This window comes from Leptinotarsa decemlineata, unplaced genomic scaffold (assembly GCF_025532065.1).
Source record: "Leptinotarsa decemlineata unplaced genomic scaffold, Ldec_3_MD MMD2_tig00001393_RagTag_RagTag, whole genome shotgun sequence".
Lineage (NCBI taxonomy): Eukaryota > Metazoa > Arthropoda > Insecta > Coleoptera > Chrysomelidae > Leptinotarsa > Leptinotarsa decemlineata.
In genome coordinates, this window is record NW_027412562.1 from 1,859,980 (window position 1) to 1,883,828 (window position 23,849).

The 23,849-nt window shown below is 37.1% G+C and overlaps 1 protein-coding gene across 2 annotated transcripts in view; it reads right to left on the reverse strand.

Moving 5' to 3' along the window:
* The window catches only part of gus (splA/ryanodine receptor domain and SOCS box containing gustavus), a 243,094-nt gene that overhangs the window by 183,363 nt on the left and 35,882 nt on the right, over nt 1-23,849 (reverse strand). The window lies entirely within an intron of this gene.

The following is a 23,849-nucleotide window of genomic DNA, read 5'->3' on the forward strand; positions in this document are numbered from 1 at the left end:
CTAATATTATTTAGAACTAAATTATCTCGTAAGAAAACAAAGTAGAACATTTTACATCAAGTAGAAATCTAATATCCAGTACAGTACCTGTGATGTATTGTTTGGTATCTTCGTTGTAGTTATTAATATTACAGGAGTTTTTTTCCCAACACCAAACCGTTATTTTTAACACCTCGACGCGTGTTTCGATCACCAAGTGATCATCTTCAAGAGGAAGATTATATAAAGAGGAAGATTAAACAAATAGGAAGATTAACCAGTTAAATCTTCCCCTTGAAGATGATCACTTGGTGATCAAAACACGCGTCGAAGTGTTAAAAATAAGGGTTTGGAGTTGGGATAAAACACCAGTAATATTCATCCAGTACAGTGAATATACAAAATCGTCACTCATTCGAAACACACTGAAATGAAACTTTCGAATTTTTTCACGGAGAGAGGGGTATCTGTATAGTAGGGAGGGTCATTATAGACTCACAGCACTAAGGCCACATGTAACCCACTGTACATCCTCCCGAGGAGTTGTCCTCCTAGGTCATCGTCCATCCTGTCTTTTCCAGGAAGGTGAACAGTTCACTAGGAGACATCTTTATATTTGCAGGTGAGGCCAAGACTCGCCGAACACACACTCTCTTTGGCAACCTTGAGGTGTCTCACGGTGGCCTCCGTGAAGGTTTTGGAAGATGCAGCGATATTACTGTCGTTGCGCGGCTTCTTCAACCTTCTTGGGGTTCCCTCCGTGGAGGTGCATAAGTGAGGGAGCTTTCCTGCAGGGGCAGCCGGTTCCTTTCCTTCATTCATGGCGGAGCTCTTGGGGCCCGCCGCAGGAAGTGCCCTTGCTGTTGGAGGTGATCCGCTATGTTCAGCCTCATTCCAAGCAGTAGATTGAGGTGGACATTTCTGTTATTCCCAGTCACCTCCTTAGATTGAGGTGAACACTTTTACCGAGCCTCGTGATTGGATTTTTTTTTTTGTGTTGTGATTCATTTGGGTTCCCACGAGTAGCAAGGGAAGAGCTGGTCACCTCTGGCAGAGCCCCTCATTACTAGAGGTAGGCTAATTACAATGAGGTTCCGCCCAGTTCCCCAATGGGATCGTTCGTAACCACATATCACTCTGCGACCGTTCAGCTGTCGGCACGATTCCTTACACCTTAGCTTGGGTAGGCTGATCCACGGTGGCATGTTTTGCAAAGACTTTTGTAGGGTTTTAGTTCCCCTCACCCTACTTATTTCTGCCACTGACCAGGAGTCCGGCGACTCCGTTCGTAAGACCACACTGGCTTCGTGGACAGGGCCTCCATTCCCCTGGCCGTTCCCCTATACGCCACCTGGGGAGGTGCCCGATAGGTAGCCCAACCCACAGGTTGAGAGAGAGGACAAGGTGTTTATTCAAAGAGCGGATATGTTTACTAAAAAGTCAGGTATTGTTTTGAGATATACAGGTGCGTGGATTATTCAAAAAATGAATAAATGTTCAAATTTCGTGGGCTACCTACATTCGATTAGCGAATTTCAATTTTTCTATGTTGGTACATTCGTCTCGAACATATGTTCACAATTTCAGCTGTTTAGAATATTGAGTTTGGGAGGCATAAAAGTTGGAAGTGATTTGCATGTTGAGCGATTTTTTTCTCCTGAAAAATATGGATCAACGTATTCGCATCGAATTTTGTGTACAAAATAGAATTGAGTGCTCAAAAACACTTGAAATGTTGACAGTGACATACCACGATTGTACTCTGAGTCAGAAGCTTTCCACAGAAAGTCGAGAAGATGTGAATGACGATGCTTACCGTGGATGCCTCAACACATCAACAACCAATGAAGATGTGGAGAAAGTGAAGAAAACTGTTATGGAGAATCGTCAAATCACTATTAGAGAAGTTGCTGAGGATGTCTGCACATCAACGGCAATCCAGATTTGGTCACATCACAATAATGCACCTACTTACTCGTCATTGCTTGCTCATAATTTTATGGCGAAAAACAACACCGTAATCATGTTCCAGCCACCGTATTCACCAGATTTGCCTTCTGCGACTTTTCCTATTAATAAGAATGAAGAGATCTACGATGCGTGTTGCTATGATTAAGGTGATGATGACCCAATCGTTGAGAGAGTTCAAGGACATACCAAAAAGTGCATATCAGGACTTAGTCTAATCAACAAGTTCAAAAACATGCAAAATAGAGATAAAGGTCCTAAAAATATGAGCAATAGCTCATTCGATTCGGAATCACCTCTAGAAAAATGTTTTTGGAGGATTTTGGTGCAGGTGAAAAATTGCAATTGTTATTAACAAAAGAAGATTAAAAAAATGGTATTTAGTTTTTCGTTAATAACTCAAAAAATATTATTATTTAAGCAGTTTTGAAAATAGCTCGTTGAAGAGGAGGAAATTTCCGATAAAAAAGTCCCGACTCCCGAAACTCTGTCTCCATTATTTATAATTTTAATTTGACTTTGAAAATAGGGTTCCGCGCGGCATGCGCGCGCTGCCGCCAAAGAGAGTTTATCAAAAGAAATAATTTTTTTATAACATAACATATAACATTTAAAAAAAATCTAGTATCTTCTTAACACTTGAATGAATCGAGTCCCGTAGGAAAAAAATCTTTATCACCTTTTTTCAAAAAGTTATTCAATTGTTAACTAACAAATTTTTTCCCAATCTCCGTTGGCATAAATAATGAAATAAAAGGTATAAATAATTGGCCTATAAATTTTAAACTTCGTGGAGCCCTCTTGATATATATACTTCATACGATCCTGCGATAAAAGTTCATAAAAACTTATTAATTTGTTAATTATGATTTTTTATAACTAGGTATTGCAAAATGAAATATCTAAAAATAGTTGATAACATTTTTTTTTCAATTGATATTTAGCTATGTCTGTTTTCATATTAAACAATGGCAGTTATTAACATAGGATATAAATTTTTTTAAACAAATAGAGAAATTCAATATTTTTGAAAATTTTTTTTGTTATTTTGTTGTCTAGAGATGGTTATGATTTGAAAAAAATGTTTTCTCAAGTCTAATTTTTAATTGTTTAAGATCGATTTTTTACATTTCGATTGTTTAAATAATTAGTTAAGAAATAATTTTGCTTTTGAAAATCATAATTCACACTTTATTTGATTGTTTATTAGTTTAACAATTTGTTATAAACAAATATTAAATATAAGTATTATAATAAATAGAAAAAAAGATCATGGCACTCTTTTATATATAGCTGTTTTTATAATTCTTTTCTGTTTCAGAAAAAATATAACGTTGGTCAATATTTGTTTATAACAAATTGATAAACTAATAAACAATTAAATAATAAATAGAATTTTTTTGCCAAACTATTTAAAAGTGTAAATTATGATTTTTAAAAGCAAAATTATTTCTTAACTAATTATTTAAACAATCGAAATATAAAAAAAATTATTTCAAACAATTAATGATTGAAATTAAGAGATTTTTTTTAATCATAATTATCTCTAGACAACAAAATAGCAAAAAAAAATTTTCAAAAATTTTGAATTTCTCTATTTGTTTAAAACAACTTAATAAACAAATTACGTAAAAAATTCATATCCTATGTTAATAACTATTGTTTGATGTGAAAACAGACATAGCTTAATATCAATTCATTATGCAATACCTAGTTATAAAAAATCATAATTAACAAATTAATAAACGTTTATGAACTTTCATCGCAGGATCGTATGAAGGATATATATCAAAAGGGCTCCACGAAGTTTAAAATTTATAGGCCAATTATTTATACCTTTTATCACATTATTTATGCCAACGGAGATTGGAAAAAAATTTGTTAGTTATAAATTGAATAACTTTTTGAAAAATGTTGATAAAACTTGTTTTGGTACGGGACTCAATTCATTCAAGTGTTAAGAAGATACTAAATTTTTTTTTATTTTTAAAATGACATTTCATGTTATAAAAAAATTATTTCTTTTGATAAACTCTCTTTAGCGGCAGCGCGCGCATGCCGTAACAGCCGCGCGGAACCCTATTTTCAACGTCAAATTAAAATTATAAATAATGGAGATAGAGTTTCGGGAGCCGGGACGTTTTGTCGGAAATTTCCTCTTCTTCAACGAGCTTTTTTCAAAATTGCTTAAATATTATTATTTTTTGAGTTACTAACGAAAAACTAAATACCATTTTTGAATCTTATTTTGTTAATGACAATTGCAATTTTTTACCTGCACCAAAACCTTCAAAAACATTTTTCTAGAGGTGATTCTGAATCGAATGAGCTATCGCTCATACTTTTGAGACCTTTATCTCTATTTTTCATGTGTTTGAACTTGATTAGACTGTTTCGAGGATTAGAAAAAACGCTGGCATAAATATATTATATCTAACGGATACTATTCTGAAGGGGATGAAATAGAAGTTGATGAACGAATAAAAATTTTCTGAGAAAAATGAAAATTCACCTTGTTTTTGTAACAGACAGTCTATTCGCAAAATCCATAATTAAAAGAGTAAATCGCAAGTTGAATAAATCATTCTCTGAGCTTAATCAAACGCAGTAACATTGCTGAAGGCATTTTGAGTGATTTGTTATCCACATATGATTTTTTTTTATTCTAGGGAAGCGAGAACGCATAGATTTCAAAAATGAGAAGAACCGCTTTCTCAGGAAGTTAAATTCTGACTCTATTGACGCCAACTCAGTTTCCTGATCGTGAAAGGATCCAACAAGCTTGGAACCGTATCGACAAACAATATTCAATGTATTTAGTCATCACACATGACAGTATGATTATTTCACATTACGCCGAATACAACAATTTAACCGTCCTTCAACTTGAAGCACTTTCATCCTTCTTGCAACAAACTACAACTCAAACCGAAAACGTTGGTTCTCCAAGAGAATCCCTACTAATTGTGCGGGTTCGATGCCATAACCACGGTTGAAATAATACGCCGTCAAACCGCAGGACCGACTTCAAAATTGGAGGTAGAAATGCGGAAATACCGCAGGATTTTGCTGGATGAAAAATCTCTTCGTCATATAAATCAATTCAGCATACGATATCTGATACGACAATCCTAAGATATCTCTAAGAATATTGGATTAGCGAAAGATTAACGAGGTCTTATCGCCCAATGTGCGATTCCTAGCACGAGGCATTACATTACATTTTTCTACATAACTACCGTGATTTCCCTACCACTAGGTTTTAATCCAATGACTTTTTTGTTCAAAGAAAGAAATAAAAAGGAGTTTCAGGAATATATTTTAGTGCCAATTATATTTGTTTCATAAATGAACGGCATTGAAAACATTGTACGGATGATTTTCTGTCAACCTCATTCTTCTCAAAGGACCTCATCCTTCTCAAAGGATGTCTACTTTGAGGTACTAGAGTTGAAGATTCTAAGAAGTTTCTTTTTACCATCAGAATTCTGCCTGATAAAGGCGAAATTTACCAAATCTTCTCAAAGAAAGTACAGCAAATGTAACATGTCTAAAAAATAATCTATCCACTGAATAACAAATGTGGGAAACTTCAGAAGAAAGGAAATAATTGAAAATCGTAATGTTGTTAAAGATGCAGATGAGGTGATAAGACAAGTGTCTTGTCCCGAAAGTTTGAAGTAAACCATTGAAAATGAAAGTGAAATTTTGATTTATTACTTTTTCATATACTATGTTGTGTAGCGTTCCTATGAATGATATGTTTCAACTCAAGATAATAAAATACTCTCAAATGAATTAGCACAGAGTGTAGTTTTTCAGTGAAAGTGCTCAGAATGTTTTCCAATCATCCAAAGATCGTTCATGAACGATTTCAGTTCATTTTTTATGCTCATGGGTAGTAATAACAATATTCAAACCTTCTTGTAAGTACATTCAGCTAATTCCATGTGATGTAATGCAAGTACACTGGCAGAATTTAATGCGAGAGGTTGGGTGATCCAACTGGTTAAACAATTTTTGTTTTAGTTAGGAAAGGGATCAAATATTTTTGCAGATAAACAATTTGTTCAATCGGATTACTCAAAAATTTGATCCAAACAACACCCTTTGTATTCTGACATTTTTTTATAGCCCAAAATTTTAGAAAGATGAAAAATAAAAACGCCCAATTAATTTGAAAACAAAATCCGCATTATTCACAAGTCATATTTTGCTGGATAAGTTCAGAGCACTTAAACACTTCATAAAATCTTGCTAGCACCAAAATGGCTCAAGATTTCCTGCGTTTCCTTGCAATATTTTGGACATTTTCCTTTCCAATTGAAACACTGGACACTGCACTATGATATGATTTACTGTTAGTGGAACTTCACAAATGTGGCACTTTGGTTGATCTGTTAGAGACTTCAAGCATTCTTGGGAGAGTTTGGTGTGTCGTAGAGAGATCATAACCCTTCTTTTCAGAGCTACGTAGTTCCTCGGTCCGACTCTTTGGGTTTTCATTCTCTCAGTTTGGATGGAGTGCTCTGCCATTCAATCTTCCACCTACTCAACAATATGTTCTTGAAGTATTGTTGTATGAGGACTATACATCATTGTTCTCTGGTTTGGGTTTCCGATGGCTTCCGGGCATAAAAGTCAGCCCTCTCGTTTCCCGCAGTCTCCAGAGTAAGATGATTTTCTTGTTGAGCATTTGGAGTTCATAAAAATTGTATTCCAATTGGATGTTGAAATACATCCGTTGCTGGAGTCGTAAGGCAGTGAAGGAGTCTGAAATTATTGAGGCTGTGTCCGAGGCAGTTGACTTACTGTTAGTATTGTCGCTGTTTCAGGAAGCTATAAGGTCAATACAACGTGGTCAGTCACTACTGCAACTCCTACTCCGAAATGAGTTTTGGATGAGTCTCTGGATATTTTTTCGGGGTGATCAGAATTCGTTGGAAATTTTGTTTGATGGGGAAACTAGATAGGAGAGTATTTATGATACCGAGTCTGTAAAAGCCATTCTAGTGCAGATTTAATGCTTATTCGTTGTTGTGTTTCTCTTAAGTGGGAATGTTTTTGATAGATGCTCTTGCGGCAGCATAAGACAAGCTAAACTGAGGGAAGGTTCTCCTAATTCGCTATAGATACTTTTGACTGGTGTAGTCCTATAAGCTCCTGCTTATAGGACTACATGCGATCATGCGCAGATCAGAATGGTGTACTGAATCCAGTTGGAATAATATTCTTCTATTAGCAAAACCAGATGCAGAGGAACCATAATCGAATTTAGAGCATATTTAAGATCTGTACAGCAGCAGCAGTGTTGAACCTCCTGCACCCCATTGTTAATGAGCTAGATGTTCGAATAAGTTTGGCATGATAGCACTAGTTATCTGATATGTAGCTTCCAATTCAATTGATGGTCAAACATCATCCCTAAGAACTTCATGAAGGTTACGAATATTATATTTTTGTTATTTCAAAAACTACACCTGATGATTTGATCTCTACAAACTTTATTTGAAAAATATATCACAACATGTTTCGCTATCACAGTAGCTATCTTAAGTGATTTGAGAAAGCTACTGTGCTTGTGAAATTTTGAGCAGGAATTGAAACGTGGCAGTAAGAGCTTGCGAGAATATGATCGTTCAGGACGACTAAAAACTACCGACGAAAACATTGTCAAAGTTCACCAAATGGTGCAAGACGACTGCCGAATTGAAGTGAGACAGCTAGTAGAGGTTATGATGATGGCAAAAGAACGAGTTTGTCATATATCAAACTTTGAGCACGAATAAGCTGTCCGCGCGTTTGGTGCCGCGTTTGCTCACGAGTAAAGGAACAAAGCGACTTCTGGCCCACTTCAAGGTCGTGCGTCGTTGGTAAGTGTTTCAGAGAGAGACTTTAGTTAGTGGAAGAGAGAAACGTGTGACGTAATCACTGCAGAGAAGGATGGAATGAGTATCGAAGAGATTGAAACAGCGTGGGCTCCCCTTGGTACTCCGCCTCACCCTTCGGACCTCCTTAGACCTTCACCCATAAGCCCCTTTGTCGTGCACCAGTCATGTGGTCCTAGTTATCATCGGCAGCTAAGTGAAATAAAATTAAAAAAACGTATCGATATGAGATTTGAACGCAAGTCGTCGCCGTGATAAACGCTGTCCTTAGCCTCAACTCCAACGTGGAATACTCGAAGTAATTACGAATTGATGATTTTATAGCGGTTTTGTCGGGACTGAAATTGACTCATTTTATATACTTGATCGCATTGGTTTCCGTAGAATTTTAGGGAAATCATAACGTCGACGGAACATCGCCAATGTTCACCAAATGGTGCTAGACGACCGTCGAGGTTATGAACATGTCAAAAAAATGTGTTTGTCACATATTAAATTAACATTCAGGGATGAGAAAGCTGACCATGCGTTGGGTGCCGCGTTTGCTCACGTTAGACCAGAAAGGTGTTGAAATGAACATTTCCAACGCTCTGTTGGCGCAGTTTGAGCACAATAAATCAAAGTTTGGCGCCCCTAATAATTGCTGTAGATCAAACACAGATGCACTGTTTTCTGGGATAGTTATGGAGTTACTCTAATCGATTGTCTTCAAAATAGAAAAACCATTACAGGAGCATACTACGCATCATTACTTGACAAGCTTAAGGCAGAACTTGCGGAAAAACAGCCGCATTTGCAGATGAAGAAAATACTGTTTCACAACGCGAAAGTCCACGAAATATAGTTATAACTTCTTGACCATCCGCCTCACTCACCAGATCTAGCACCAAGCGACTTCTTTTTGTTCCCTCATCTAAAAATTGCGCTTGGAGGGCAGAGATTTTCATTAACAATTATTTTGCATAGAAAAACGCAGAATACTATTTGAACGGGTTGCAGAGATGGAAGCTTCGCTTCGTATAGTTGAAAGGAAACTATTTTGAAAAAAAAAAAACTGAAAAATGTCTTGTATCTTTATTAGGTCGGAAACTTTTTAGACCAGCCTCGTATATCTCGTTATTTTTGAACATGGATAAACTGAAATTTCAGCATTTATTTTATATTTTGTCTACAATATTAGGATTGAAGAGTTATATACTATCGTAGTATGTATTGGTACGTATATTGTTTATTATGAAATTACTTTATTGTAAATGATGGACCAGCAAAGTCCGAAACGTTAGCAAAAGCTAAATAGTTTATCCCCGATAATTTTGTATCCCTTTCATTAGGAGAATGTTCGAATGTTCCAGCGAGTGCTGACCACAAAGAAGTAGCCTAAAACCTCAGATTATTCAGGAGAAAATGGCGAGTTCGGTCCTGAACGAAGTCTTTTCACGGACGCTAGACTCACTTCGTTCATGTCATGTCACCCTCCTCGCCTGGAGGTACCATTCGAGCAGTGCTCTGCAGATGAACACTGACCGCTTCCAAGGTTGATTTTACCTTTTACCTGTGTCTTCGGGTACGTTTGTCTAGGGTCCGTCGAAAATCAAAGAAATTTCATAACATACCGTCTACACGGAGTTAATAAACGACAGAGAATTTCGATCCGGCTGATGTGGTTGAAATTCCACAGCTGTGAGCTGTTTTTTGAAAGAAAATTCTACAGTGCGTCGGATACAGTCTCAGAAATTAAAGAGAAAGGTATTTTGATTTTTTTCGTTTCGTGAATACATCAGCTGGGATGTATATATACCTACACTTTGTCCAATTTGGGGTACCGGCCGTCTCTAAAGTAGTAAGAACCGTCTCTAAAGTTGTAAGAAGGTATCTGAAGTAGTAAGAACCGTATCTAAAGTTTTAAGAACCGCCTCTGAAGTTGAAAGAACCATCTCTAGAGTGGTAACAACCGTCTCTAAAGTAGTAAGAACAGTCTCTAAAGTAGTAAGAACAGTCTCTAAAGTTGTAAGAAAGTATCTGAAGTGGTAAGAATCTTATCTAAAGTTGAAAGAACCATCTCTAGAGTGGTACAACCGTCTCTAAAGTTGTAAGAACCGTCTCTAAAGTTGTAAGAACGTATCTGAAGTGGCAAGAACCGTATCTAAAGTTTAAAGAACCGTCTCTGAAGTTGAAAGAACCATCTCTAGAATGGTAACAACCGCCTCTAAAGTAGTAAGAACCGTCTCTAAAGTAGTAAGAACCGTCTCTAAAGTTGTAAGAACGTATCTGAAGTGGCAAGAACCGTATCTGAAGTGGCAAGAACCGTATCTGAAGTTTTAAGAACCGTCTCTGAAGTTGAAAGAACCATCTCTAGAGTGGTAACAACCGACTCTAAAGTAGTAAGAACCGTCTCTAAAGTTGTAAGAACGTATCTGAAGTGGCAAGAACCGTATCTAAAGTTTCAAGAACCGGCTCTGAATGTGAAAGAACCAACTCTAGAGTAGTAACAACCGTCTCTAAAGTAGTAAGAACCGTGTCTAAAGTTGTAAGAACGTATCTGAAGTGGTAAGAACCGTATCTCTAAAGTTTAAGAACCGCCTCTGAAGTTGAAAGAACCATCTCTAGAGTGGTAACAACCGTCTCTAAAGTAGTAAGAACAGTCTCTAAAAGTAGTAAAAACAGTCTCTAAAGTTGTAAGAAAGTATCTGAAGTGGTAAGAATCGTATCTAAAGTTGAAAAAACCATCTCTAGAGTGGTAACAACCGTCTCTAAAGTTGTAAGAACCGTCTCTAAAGTTGTAAGAACGTATCTGAAGTGGCAAGAACCGTATCTAAAGTTTTAAGAACCGCCTCTGAAGTTGAAAGAACCATCTCTAGAGTGGTAACAACCGTCTCTAAAGTAGTAAGAACAGTCTCTAAAGTAGTAAGAACAGTCTCTAAAGTTGTAAGAAAGTATCTGAAGTGGTAAGAATCGTATCTAAAGTTGAAAGAACCATCTCTAGAGTGGTGACAACCGTCTCTAAAGTTGTAAAAACCGTCTCTAAAGTTGTAAGAACGTATCTGAAGTGGCAAGAACCGTATCTAAAGTTTTAAGAACCGTCTCTGAAGTTGAATGAACCATCTCTATAATGGTAACAACTGTCTCTAAAGTAGTGAGAACCGTCTCTAAAGTAGTAAGAACCGTCTTTAAAGTTGTAAGAACATATCTGAAGTGGCAAGAACCGTATCTAAAGTTTTAAGAACCGTCTCTGAAGTTGAAAGAACCATCTCTAGACTGGTAACAACCGTCTCTAAAGTAGTAAGAACCGTCTCTAAAGTTGTAAGAACGTATTGAAGTGGCAAGAACCGTATCTAAAGTTTTAAGAACCGCCTCTGAATTTGAAAGAACCAACTCTAGAGTAGTAACAACCGTCTCTAAAGTAGTAAGAACCGTGTCTAAAGTTGTAGGAACGTATCTGAAGTGGTAAGAACCGTATCTCTGAAGTTTACGAACCGCCTCTGAAGTTGAAAGAACCATCTCTAGAGTGGTAACAACCGTCTCTAAAGTTGTAAGAACGTATCTGAAGTGGTAAGAATCGTATCTAAAGTTGAAAGAACCATCTCTAGAGTGGTAACAACCGTCTCTAAAGTAGTAAGAACTGTCTCTGAAGTTGTAAGAACGTATCTGAAGTGGCAAGAACACTATCTAAAGTTTTAAGAACCGCCTCTGGATTTGAAAGAACCAACTCTAGAGTGGTAACAACCGTCTCTAAAGTTGTAAGAACGTATCTGAAGTGGTAAGAATTGTATCTAAAGTTGAAAGAACTATCTCTAGAGTGGTAACAACCGTCTCTAAAGTAGTAAGAACCGTCTCTGAATTTGTAAGAACGTATCTGAAGTGGCAAGAACCCTATCTAAAGTTTTAAGAACCGCCTCTGGATTTGAAAGAACCAACTCTAGAGTAGTAACCCCCGTCTCTAAAGTAGTAAGAACCGTCTCTAAAGTTGTAAGAACGTATCTGAAGTGGTAAGAACCGTATCTCTAAAGTTTCAAGAACCGTCAATGAAATTGTAAGAACTATCTCCAAAGTTGTAAGAACCATCTCCAGAGTGGTAAGAACCGTCTCTGAAGTTATAAAGACCGTATCGGAAGTTGTAAGAACGCACTATTTCATTTGAAGTAAATCATTAGCGATCCGACTTGGCTTTGGACGGGTAGCTGAAAATATATACCTACATTTTTTTTTCTGCCAGTAATATTAGAATGTCCATAAGAAAGATTTCGGTTTTTACCCAAACGGCCTGCTTTTCAAGATATCAGGGTTGGCAGTTTCGTTTGAAATTACTCGCTACGTTTTGGTTCGCATAGAAAAATATTAGAACACGAATTAGATTCGTTCTTCATTTTGAATAGGAAACGCAGAAATAAATGAAATCGCCAGCGTTTCATATCGCCAGCGAAAACAACATTGTATGTCTACCAGAGAGAAACCGAAACAGCTGTTACACTTCACAGGGAAGTTTTTATCTAGCTCGAAACGGACAAAAAAGTCATTTCAAAGGATTCTATTTGTTCAACTCGCGTAACGTCAGTTAGCAGGATTCGCCTGATCGTCATATCGACACAAAACAAGCTGTTACAAATACACGGCGATGTTTCAGATTGATTTTCGATCGCGCTGAAACTCCGCTAGAGTTTCAGCGATATAATCGAATGTAGAATAAAAGGTATTAAAAAATGAAGACACCCCTCTAGTTGGGGTTTGCATGTGTACAAGGGGTTGGCTCGCGTAGAATATTCGTACTACGCTTCGGAAAATCGATAGCAGTGCTTTGCAGAGTGAAGGCTGATATTCCTGAGTCCATAAGCGTACGATGCTAACTACATTTTCAAGGGTATATCAAAAATGCCATTCAAATATTGAACTGGCCTGAGATACTCCAACATCAGATCGAATGATCCATACCAAAACGCAGTATGTGGAAAATTAATAATTTGTGTCTACTTCACCATTGAAATGTATTTGAAAATTTCCAGACATGTTTTCGTCAAATGGGATAATTTACTCAAAGCAGTTTTTTTCTAATTATTATTTTTATTTCCAGTTCCTTTGTCATGGCATATACCTGAGTGAAGTAGAAAATGTACAAAAAATTTGATTATTATACAGGGTCTCCCAATAGGATTTCCGAAGTTTGGCTACGATACGTGGATGACACCTTCGTTATCTGAAGACATGAAAGGGACAGACTGAACCCATTTCTAGACCACATAAATGCTCAACACCCTAGCATCAAGTTCACCATGGAGATTGAACAGGATAACGAATAGCTTATCTAGATGTACTCGTCAAAAGGCGTGGCACAAGATTGATACATAAAATGTACCGAAAATCGACACATACGGACAGATATCTGTATGCACTTTCGAACCACCATGTAAGTCAAAAGCGGGAAATTATGAACACCATGATGGAACGTGCACGTAGAATATGTGAACCTGGAACACCTACAAGAAGAATTGAAGCATCTTCAAGTGACTTTGAAATCGAATTAATACAGTGTTACCGAGATCAACAAAGCTATGAAGCTGAAGACTTCTACAAGTCAAAATAGGGAGGAAACTCAAACGGTGGCACATGCATTTCTTCCGTACATCACTGGGGTTACAGACGGAATCGGGAAAATCTTAAGGAAGCATAACATAAAAACAGTGTTCAAGCCCACCAGAAAAATACAACAAAGCCTGAGATCTGTGAAAGACAAAAGAGATCCACTATCAGCTGCGGGGGTATATCGTATACCATGCACCTGCGGAAAAGTTTATATCGGTACCACCAGAAGATCCATGGGTACAAAGCTGAATGAACATCGGAGAAACTGTAGATTAGGTCAAATAGAAAATTCGGCAGTAGCAGAACACGCGTTTAGTGAAGGAGATCATACGATAGTGTTTGAAAATGTAAAACTACTTGCACCGGATCACGGATACCACAGTCGGCTTGTACGGGAAGCCATAGAAATCCATAAACATACGGAAAACTACAATAGAAAAGAGGAGGCAATAACGCTCAACCGGATTTGGAATCCCATACTTAAAGATGCTAAGGTGGCAACAGTGCGATGCAATGTAACGTCATCGACACTTTGGCCAATAGCAACGCATCAGCAAGAAAGGCGGGCTACATAAATACAACTTACGATCACTAGTCATCGGTGAACCATCAGGATGAATAAACCTCTGAAGAAGCCAGCCACAAGCAACCCGAATGAAGATCGTAACACTGACTAGAACTTCTTTTGGCCTGAATTGGATGATCTGGACACCAACGACAAGTGGTTTCAACAGGACGGCGCTACGAGCCACACAGCTCATGCCACACTGGATATTCGGCAGGAGCGTTTTGAGGGCATGGTCATGTCACGTGGAGGTGATGTGAACTGGCCACCGAGATCGTGCGATTTGACCCCGTTAGACTTTTTCTTGTGGGGTTTTCTTAAGTCGCAGGTGTATGGACGTTTCGGATTCGCTCTACCCGGTGGCGAACATTTGAACGATGTTATAGTCTCACACATAACGAACTATTATAATTCGGAATTGTTTTAAACACAAACACTTTCAATTCGAAATATCAAGCCGCATTCCGAATGATTGAGACGAATATATAAAATGTCCTTTAGACTCTCAGCATCAATATTTTCAACAAAATTTGAAGCAGACTCGCTTGTTATTACGAAGATCTGATTTATTTCTGGTCACAAACGACAATTTATTTCTAGTCACAAACGACAATAGGGCTTTTTGCAAAAAATCTAAAGAGGCACATTCCAGTTGATGAAAATTAGTCAGATCGAAGGCATCCTGAACCACTTTCAAACCTTGCCTCACATACAAGACCACATAAAGTGTCTTTGGTTCTAAATTTTTGTTAATCGTCTCTTTTTCTTCTCTCACTTATGAAAAATAGTTACGTCCAAAACTTCAACGCAGAATTCACTGTTAATTGGGTATCATCATAGCCTCAGGTAAGCATGGCGTATCTTTGCAATGTTTTTTCAAATGTTACCGTGAAAACCATCGGTGTTTGATCCTTTGAGAAATATCACAACGATCTAATCCGCTTTCTTGATTCACAAAACGAATCAATGATGTCTATATAATTCAATTCTTTTGGTTCGTATACTAACTAATTCGAATGAATTGCTGAGGGCGGTGGAAATTTTCTCAGTGCGAATTTGAGATGTATTTAAGCACGAACATGTTGAGAGCATGAACGATGGTTCAAAAATGTGTACGCCTAACATACCTGCAAACAAAGAATCGCGACAGATCATTGTGCATTGCGGAGGAGTGAAGGATGGGCTCCGAAATCTTTTAAAGTATGTGGAAAAAAACTTGAGGATTGCAATGTAGACTATCATGGAATGGAATTTTTTCAAGAAATGGTTTTAAAATACATTGGATGCGATTAGTGTAATAGTTCTTGACAACGCTTCCTATAATTAGCGACAGCTCATTAAAGTACCGAATGAAAATTCGAGGAAAGATGAAATAGAGAGTTTTTTTATGGATAACAATTTGTGTTTTGAAGATAATTATACCAAAAACCAACTACTTGGAGTTTTACAGACAAAAACATTTGAAAAAGTGTATGCCCTTGAGAGTATTGCTGAGGCTTCCCCCTATTTTTGTGTTTTCAGTCCCATCGAGTTGATTTAGGGAAAATTGAAACAGAGCATCAGGTGTAAAAATAATTTTACAAAATTTAATAAAAAGCTAATAGAGCTAATTAAAGAAGAAGTATCTTATATTATCAAAGAAGATTGGCAGAAAAGGATTAAAAAAGTAATTTTAGTTGAGAAAGACTATATGGAGATTGGATACTTCCATATTAATAGTGGAAATAAATTCATTATTGATTAAAATGACGACAGTGATAGTGAAACAGATAATACAGAAGAGGAATTATCAGAAGCTCTCGAAGAAAATTGGTGAAGTGTTTTTGAAGCGATCGATTGTATATATATATATATATATATATATATATATATATATATATATATATATATATATATATATATATATATATATATATATGCGAGTAAGTAGTATTCAGAAGTATTTTCAAATATCACCCTGTGTTTTGGCATGTAGCAGCCAAGATATCTATATATTACATACATTACATTGACCAGGAGGAATTCCATTCTGAAAAACTTAGGAAAGTTTTTCGTGAGATAGTAAATGTGAAAAAACTGTCATAATATAAAAGGATGTTGAAAACTTGAAACACCGGAGTACAAAAACAAAATATTTGCAATCCAACACCTGACAGCGCTGTTTCGATCCCATAAGTGGTACTTGGCTGAACAACGAATGCATTGTTGGACTCAATTGTCCTCAAAGGAGAACTATAAACAGTTGCCTATGCTAGAATTGGCAAATACTTGATGAAACGCTACTCGTTTCGCTATACCACAGTAACTTCCTCAGGCGTGTTCATGCAGTGTGAAAATAATTAAAAAATTGGCAGTCATCTCAAGAGAAGTGAGTATCAAAAATTGAGAGATGAATATTTATGTACAGATTCAACGTCCACTGATTTCATCTCTCAAAACTGGTTCACCCCTAATTGAAGGGGTTGAAATTTCAGTTAGATACGGAGATAGTATCGACTGAATGCATATTTAAATTTCCATTTAGCTTTGATTCGATCCCTGAATATAAAAAACGTTATTTGGCAATCATCGGGTACAGGGAACACAATAAAATTTGAATAACTCACAACATGAAAAATAATAGAACAATATAAATGAGAATCTTCAAAATTTAAAACATTTATTGCTTGGATTTCATTCGAAAATCGTACCTCTAAGTTTAATCAATTTAAATGAAACCTCGGCAGAACTAAACGGCACGCCAATGTAAATAGGAAAACATTATGGATATTCTCTCGAACGGTACTTTTCGCCATCTACCGACGAGATGCCAAAGTACAAGGTATTATATGAAGGTTTCTTTATTGATTTCGAAACATATGACTCAATATCGGCAACTAACATTACAATTTGTTCAAGATTCAATATTGTTTGAAAAAAAAAAAATAACATTGGATTTTGGAAAGTGAGTGAGAGGAAATGTTTTGCGTGTTCGGCGAATCGAAAAATCACATACGGTGATTGTACTCAGAGTGAGAAAAATGTTAAAAAAAGTGGCACAAACTTTTCACACAAGATCGAGAAGATGTGAATGACGACGCACGTCCTGGACGCCCCAGCACATCAACAACCGATGACAATGTTGAGAAAGTGAGGAAAATTGTTATGGAAAATCGTCGAGTCACTATTAGAGAAGTTTAAGGATGTCGGCATATTGGTTGGCTTATACCATGAAATTTTTTCGGAAATTCTGCTCATTCGTCGTAGCTTATTTGCAATTTTTTGGCCAAAAACAACCCGTAGTCATGCCTCAGCCACCAAATTCTCCAGATAATGCCCCCTGCGACTTTTTTCTGTTCCCACGATTGAAGATAACCATAAAAGGATAATGTTTCGTGACAATCGAGGAGATCAATACCAAATTGCTGAGAGATCTCAAGAACATACAATGAAGTGCATATCAGAACTGTTTCGAAGATTGGACAAAACGCTGGCACAATTATATTGTGTATGAGGTCGAAATTCGTTTTTGTTTTCAATATCTCCGAAACTAACCGGAATTATCAACATTTCGAAACGTCCTTCAAATTTTGTACCTGTCATGGTTTCCAAATTTTCCTCCTTATCTTAGATATCAAGATTGTAGTACAATATTCTATACATAGAATGGAAATACACAAACTCCTATTCATTTGTATGGTTCGTGAAAGAGGCAGTCTGATATTTTTTCAGTTCACCTTGAAACATGCTTCATTTTGTATACCTCAGCATAATACCACTAAATTTGAAGGCAGTTTATTCTTTTTTGTACCACATCATTTTAAAAAATCATTCCTAATTAATTAAATAATTTCATCATTTCCAAACAGAACTAAAATCGCAGCTGAATAATGCAGGGCCCTCAAATGATTGATTCCCAATTTCTATTCATAAGCATTAGACAATCATCAGAATGTATTTGTGTTAAGTACTTTATATTCATTTATTAACACATCTGTGAATTTCACGGGATTAGCCTTTGAATAATTCTATTCCCTTCGTGGGTACAATGCTTTTGTATTTTATGCATAATGAATTTTTTTTCACCGTAGTGTGCGCTGGTCAGGCCCTATCCCCCGAAGCCCCGATACATTCGGGAGAACCCGCCTATATTATCAACTAATGACCACTCCCCACACCGTGGGGTAAGTGATCATTGTGTCCGAGAATCATGTGCCCTGAGCAAGCACAGTGAGCCAGTAATGGCAGCCTTCTGCATCTGTCCGGCTAAGAGTTCTGCCTCAGTGCGGCAAGCCGGTATGATTTTAAGATTCGAGGACATCATTCCACCAAGGACTCCAATAATCAGAACAACCATTTTGACAGAGTGACCTGGATAGAGTCTGCGGAATTCGAAGAGAAAATCCCGATATTTCATCCGTTTTTTCTCCTCTTTTCTGACGATATTCGTCTCGCCAGGAGCTGAAAACTCCACGATAAACATCGTTTTGCTCTGATGGTCGAGAAGGACTACATTAGGCTTATTAGCTTGTATGAGCCTGAGGGTGGGGAACGAATAGTTCCAATAAATTCGGCACTTCTCATTCCCCACAACGGATTCAATATCCCCCGGAGCGTAGGGCAACAACGGTGTCTCGTCAATATCGTGAGAGTGCCGTAGATGGTAATATAGCACTCTTAGGGCCACGTTATGTCGATGGATATAGGCCGAGACCGCATTTGCTGGACATGCTGATAGCAAGTGCATTAGGGTCTCGGGCGCCTCGCAACAGGCCTTGCACCTTCTGTCAGGAACCTCTATACCCATCACGCGACTGCGGTAGATTAAGGTGTTGAAGACACCATCCTGGCAAGCCATGATGAACCCCTCAGTTTCCGACTTCAGCCCATTCGACCACTCGAAGCTAACGTCAGGCGCTTTGATAAGCCAAGATCTCCAATGCTATTGACGAAGACCCCATGCATTGGCTTATCCTTGTGTCTCCGCTGAAATGCTGAAATGCTCCAATTCCTGCTCTCTCATGGTCACGAACTATGCAGAGAAGGGGATCCGAACTCCTAACGACTTTACAGGCTGTAGCATCCAGTACCATTCTGCCATGTAGACACTCCAAACTCAAAAGTCCACGGGCTCCCTGTTGTCGGGAAAAGTATAACCGTGGAACGGACCATTTGGGATGCAAACTCCTAGAGAGATGCATCATTTTTTCGGGTCTTTACGTCGAGTTGATACAGCTCCTTTCGAGTCCACTTCACTACTCCAAACGAGTAGAGTAAGATTGGAACGGCATGCATATTTGTTGCAGCAACTTTGTTCTACCCCGACAGTTCCGATGACCAGATCTGTCGAAGTTTGTGCTGATACTTGTCGCGGAGAGAGTTTTTCACTGCTGTTACCTCTTGTGGCGTTGTAGGATGCTTCCATCTACGAGCTGCACATCTTCTCCGTAGTCCCCGCATCGTCCTCTTTTGAGATGGACCATTGCACATTTGTCTATCCCGAATTTCATACCGATAGCATGCGTATACTCTTTCACCACCCTCAAGGACTGATGGAGTTCCTTCACTCCAGAGGCATAAAGTTTAAGATCATCCATATATAATAGATGGGTGACCTTGTGCCTCCGGTTTCCGGGGTTGCCACAGTTATACCCTCGAGTATTTCTGAGCGCAACGGTTAATGGCAATAGTGGGATGCTATTATTATTATTGTATGGGTAGATGTTTGTTTACATGGAACGTAACTATTGAAATCTAACTTAATTCTTTTATAGCTACTAGATAATATTTGAACATTTATGAATTCCAGCTACACAATTTATTTAGTCATAGTTCAAGATATAGATAAATGTGAACTTTGAGATATCCAACTATAGTAGGAGAACTGTTATAGTTGATAAACAATGCGTTTAAATTTTGCAAATGTTATATTTTATGTTATTACAAACTACAACTAGATTTCTATGGTAAAGTATAGCATCATGATATTCGTAAATTTCGCCATTCCTTTTTTGGAATAAGCGGCTCCTGACAATTCAAATAAATGTGTATACCAGGTACCCCGTATTCTGCGGTATTGTAAGCATGAGCTCAGATTTTCAATTATCAAATGAAGAATCGCTTCCTACGTTGCTGTAGCCAATCGTTGATGAATTGTCCTCAACCCTCAGAAAATCCCAAAATGTCTTGAATTTAGATATTCATTTTGATATTCGGAAATTACAGTCAATAATTCCGATAAAGATCGACCAACACATTATATGATTTTCAACAACTCTGAGAAACTGTTAATGATACGACTGTAACGTAATCTCCTGAATTATTACAAATGCATTAGATTGGCCAAACAAGAAATTTCACTACAAGATCTTGTTACAAAAGTTTCGTTACATTTTTTACCAGTAGCGTAGCAAATTTTTACTGTGAAGTAGGTATGTGAAGATTTTTTTAATAAATTATATTCATCAATCAAAAGAAGATAAATGCCTCAAAACACAGTCAAAAAAAATTATTTGAAAACATGATTTCTCAACTTTCCACAAACCATGATATACAGGCATTCCTCAACACATCAAGCTTAGAATCTTTCTGGAAAATGTTAGAAACATCTATGAACCAGATTTATTTGAATGATTTTAAATGCCACAGAACACTCGCCAAAAATATTGCTCAATTTGAAAGAAAAAAAAAAGGAATGTTTGGGCGTAATTAATAGAACAAATAATAATTTGGGCAATTTCATTACAAACGGTGGCTGTGCGAAACTAGCGAATTCACATTGGATTTGAATAAATCTAAAGAAATGAACTTTTAATGTTCAAGCCCGTCTCGGATATACCTACACACTAGGTTGAATGGACTGACGCCTATCAGAAAACAACTTCTCCATTGGCTAATACCACGAACGGCGTTGGATTATATCCGACAGGCGCCAGTGCAGAAATCTTCACAGAAAATTTCCTGCATATGCAACTGGCAATACAACTGAAAGAGTCGATCCTCAATTTTGGAACGGGCACACTTGCGGACCGGATTCGGACTCATTAGCCAATCGTCAGTGCAAGATAGTGACGATCATCGACCTAAAGTCAATGATATTCTAATATGTGTGATTGATGACTTGTTTACTTTTTAATTCATGATCACTTGAATGAAATGAATAAAAATACTTTTGTCTAAATACTACTGGAAAATTTTATTGATACGACCGGTTTCGGGTTTGATCCCATTGTCAAGTAAAAAACTGAAATCTGAATTTTGAAACATCGATTTTATAGAATTTTCAGATATGCTGCAAGGACAGGTATTTAAGAGACAGGATGCCAACTTAAAATACCATCCTAAAAATTCTAGGGGTTGTTATACTCATAAATTCAAGAGAGGAGACCTACGTAAATCAAGTTGCTCGTTAAGGATATATGTTTCTGGTTTTCAATTGATTTTTTAATTTCCATGGCCTCTAACAGATTCATTTTTCTCCCTTTATTAAATAAATGAAAATCGAAATTCATTCAGATTATTTCATTCCTCGTATCAAGTTGGAGTAAACAACAAAAATGTCACTCCATCTAGTGAACGAGTATAGATAGAGAGTATCTATAGAAGAGAGACAAATCTCAAACCTTTCTTCGATGTTCCAGACTAGAAAGGTTGGAAGTGGTGTTCGCGTCTCCAATCAGGTGGATGGCTCTTTTCTGGATGGAATCCAGCAGGTTCAAGGTATGCTTAGGGGCATATATAATTCTCATTTGCAGCCTTTTTTTAGTAACCTAATAATCTCATCAAGCTCAAGAGTTTTAGACTTCTTGGGTTTGTAGCTTATCAAATTTTTTTCAGCAATAATATTTGCTGAAATGTGAATGTTTAGTTGCCAAAGGCACTTTTTCACTGGCCCCATCATTTTTCTTTGCCTTCTTCCAGCCATGGAAGGCTATATATTATTTTTCGAAAATTAGTTTTGACTTCTGTGGCAGTAACTTCTATACCGCTTTGGCTACCCCCTACGCTGACACATTATTTCTCAAGTTTTATCCACTTTCTTCGAAACAGAGATTATTAATTTTCAAATAAACATATCCCATTGGAAATCTCAACAAACCACCTCATAGATACGATTTAAAGTTGGAACAGTGTTTATGAATTTTTTTCAAGTATTTCTACAACACATGTATCGACGATAAAATGCTTTATTATCATGCATAACAAATAATATCATTGAAATATTATTCCTATTGGCTTTTACTCAATATTCCCCCATTTTGTGAAAGTTCGTCAGTTTGTTAACTCTCCATAATTGGGGAGCCCAAGCAGGGATTTCAGGATTTACTAAAGCGCGGCAGATTAATATACAGGGGGATACCTTGTATCCGGTTAAGTAACTCCACCAAATATGAGCCCCATATATAAGGCCGCCCGTGAAGGATAAAGGATTAGATTACTAAAAAAAAATTGATCATCAGAAATTCTTGAGCGCGTCAGATTAAGGTAGGGTGACTTGATTACATGCTGAAAAGTGTATATTCCAGTAATCTGATAATTTGAGAGTGACGCAAAGAAAGGGGAGGGCAGCAAAGTTGTAAAAAAATAACGTCATTTCGACATTCTCGAGCGCAGCTATTTTTTTTATTTTGAAGGAAATAATTCAAGGATAACGAAAAATATATAATTTGACGATTTCCGCAAGCCGAAATAACAAAAATTCGTCGATAAAGTTCAATGCGTGCAGCTATATGATACCTATATTTCCCTCTTCGAGTTTCTATTCCTCTTTAACTTTTTCTCTATCTATTACTCTCTCACTCCGTCCCCACTCTGAATTCTGTTGCCATGACGCCACCACAGCTGAATACTGAGACTCGTTCGTGATGAAGAAGAAGATGATGATTAATTAATCAATTGATTATAAATAATTAAATTTTTTGAGCATTTTTTAAAAGTTATTTTCTTATAAATACAATTATTCTACTTAAAAAACATACACTTATTTATTTGAATGCTATTTCCCGAACTTTTCAATTATTTTAGTTCAATGATTTTTTTTTAAATTAAAAACATTTTTTTAGTCAGATTAAGCGAATCCCTCTAGAAAATCGTCAGATTATGAGACAGCATGTCTAGAACATAAAGATGAACCATATATTAATCTGACGCGCTTGAGTATTTCAAATTGGCGAATTTTTGTTGCACATTATAATAATGACCGCGAGTTTGCGTCAGATCGAAATCGTCAGATTATTGAATGAGAGTTTATTTTTGTTGCACTTAATACCCCCTTAGAAAATCAGACGCGCTCGATTAAATTTCTTTTCTTTTCTCTTTCAACCCTTACGTACAACCACATTATATAATATTCTTTTCTTCTTATCATCTAAGCTTTGCAACCTATGACGTCTCTATGACGCTCGAGTAAATCCCCATTTTGCATCGTGGGCTCCCCTACTATAATTGATGCTCTTTTGACGGCAGTTCGAAATTATCGCCTTCATTATCGAGCACACTTGAATTTTATTGTTCTGATCTGGAAAGTTTTCGACCTCAACATAGAGATAGCAGCAATCGTGAAAAAAAGCTATTGAATTATGTTGTTCATCTGTTGACAGTTACTCACCAAAGCTTCAGGCATTTTGGACGCGCAGTTGTTATGTAACAGTTGTTTGAATGAGTTGACGTCAGTGTTTTTTTGAAAATGGCCAAAATAGAGTATAGAGCTGTCATTTAATATTTCGAGAGGCACTACTTTCGGGACGTCCAAAAAACGGCTACTGACGAAATCGTCGTCAAAGTTCCCCAAATGGTGCCACACGACCGCCGAATAGAAGTGAGAGAGATACCTGGGGTTATGAACTTGTCAAATGAACGTGTTTGTCACATATTAAATCAACAATCAGGCATGAGAA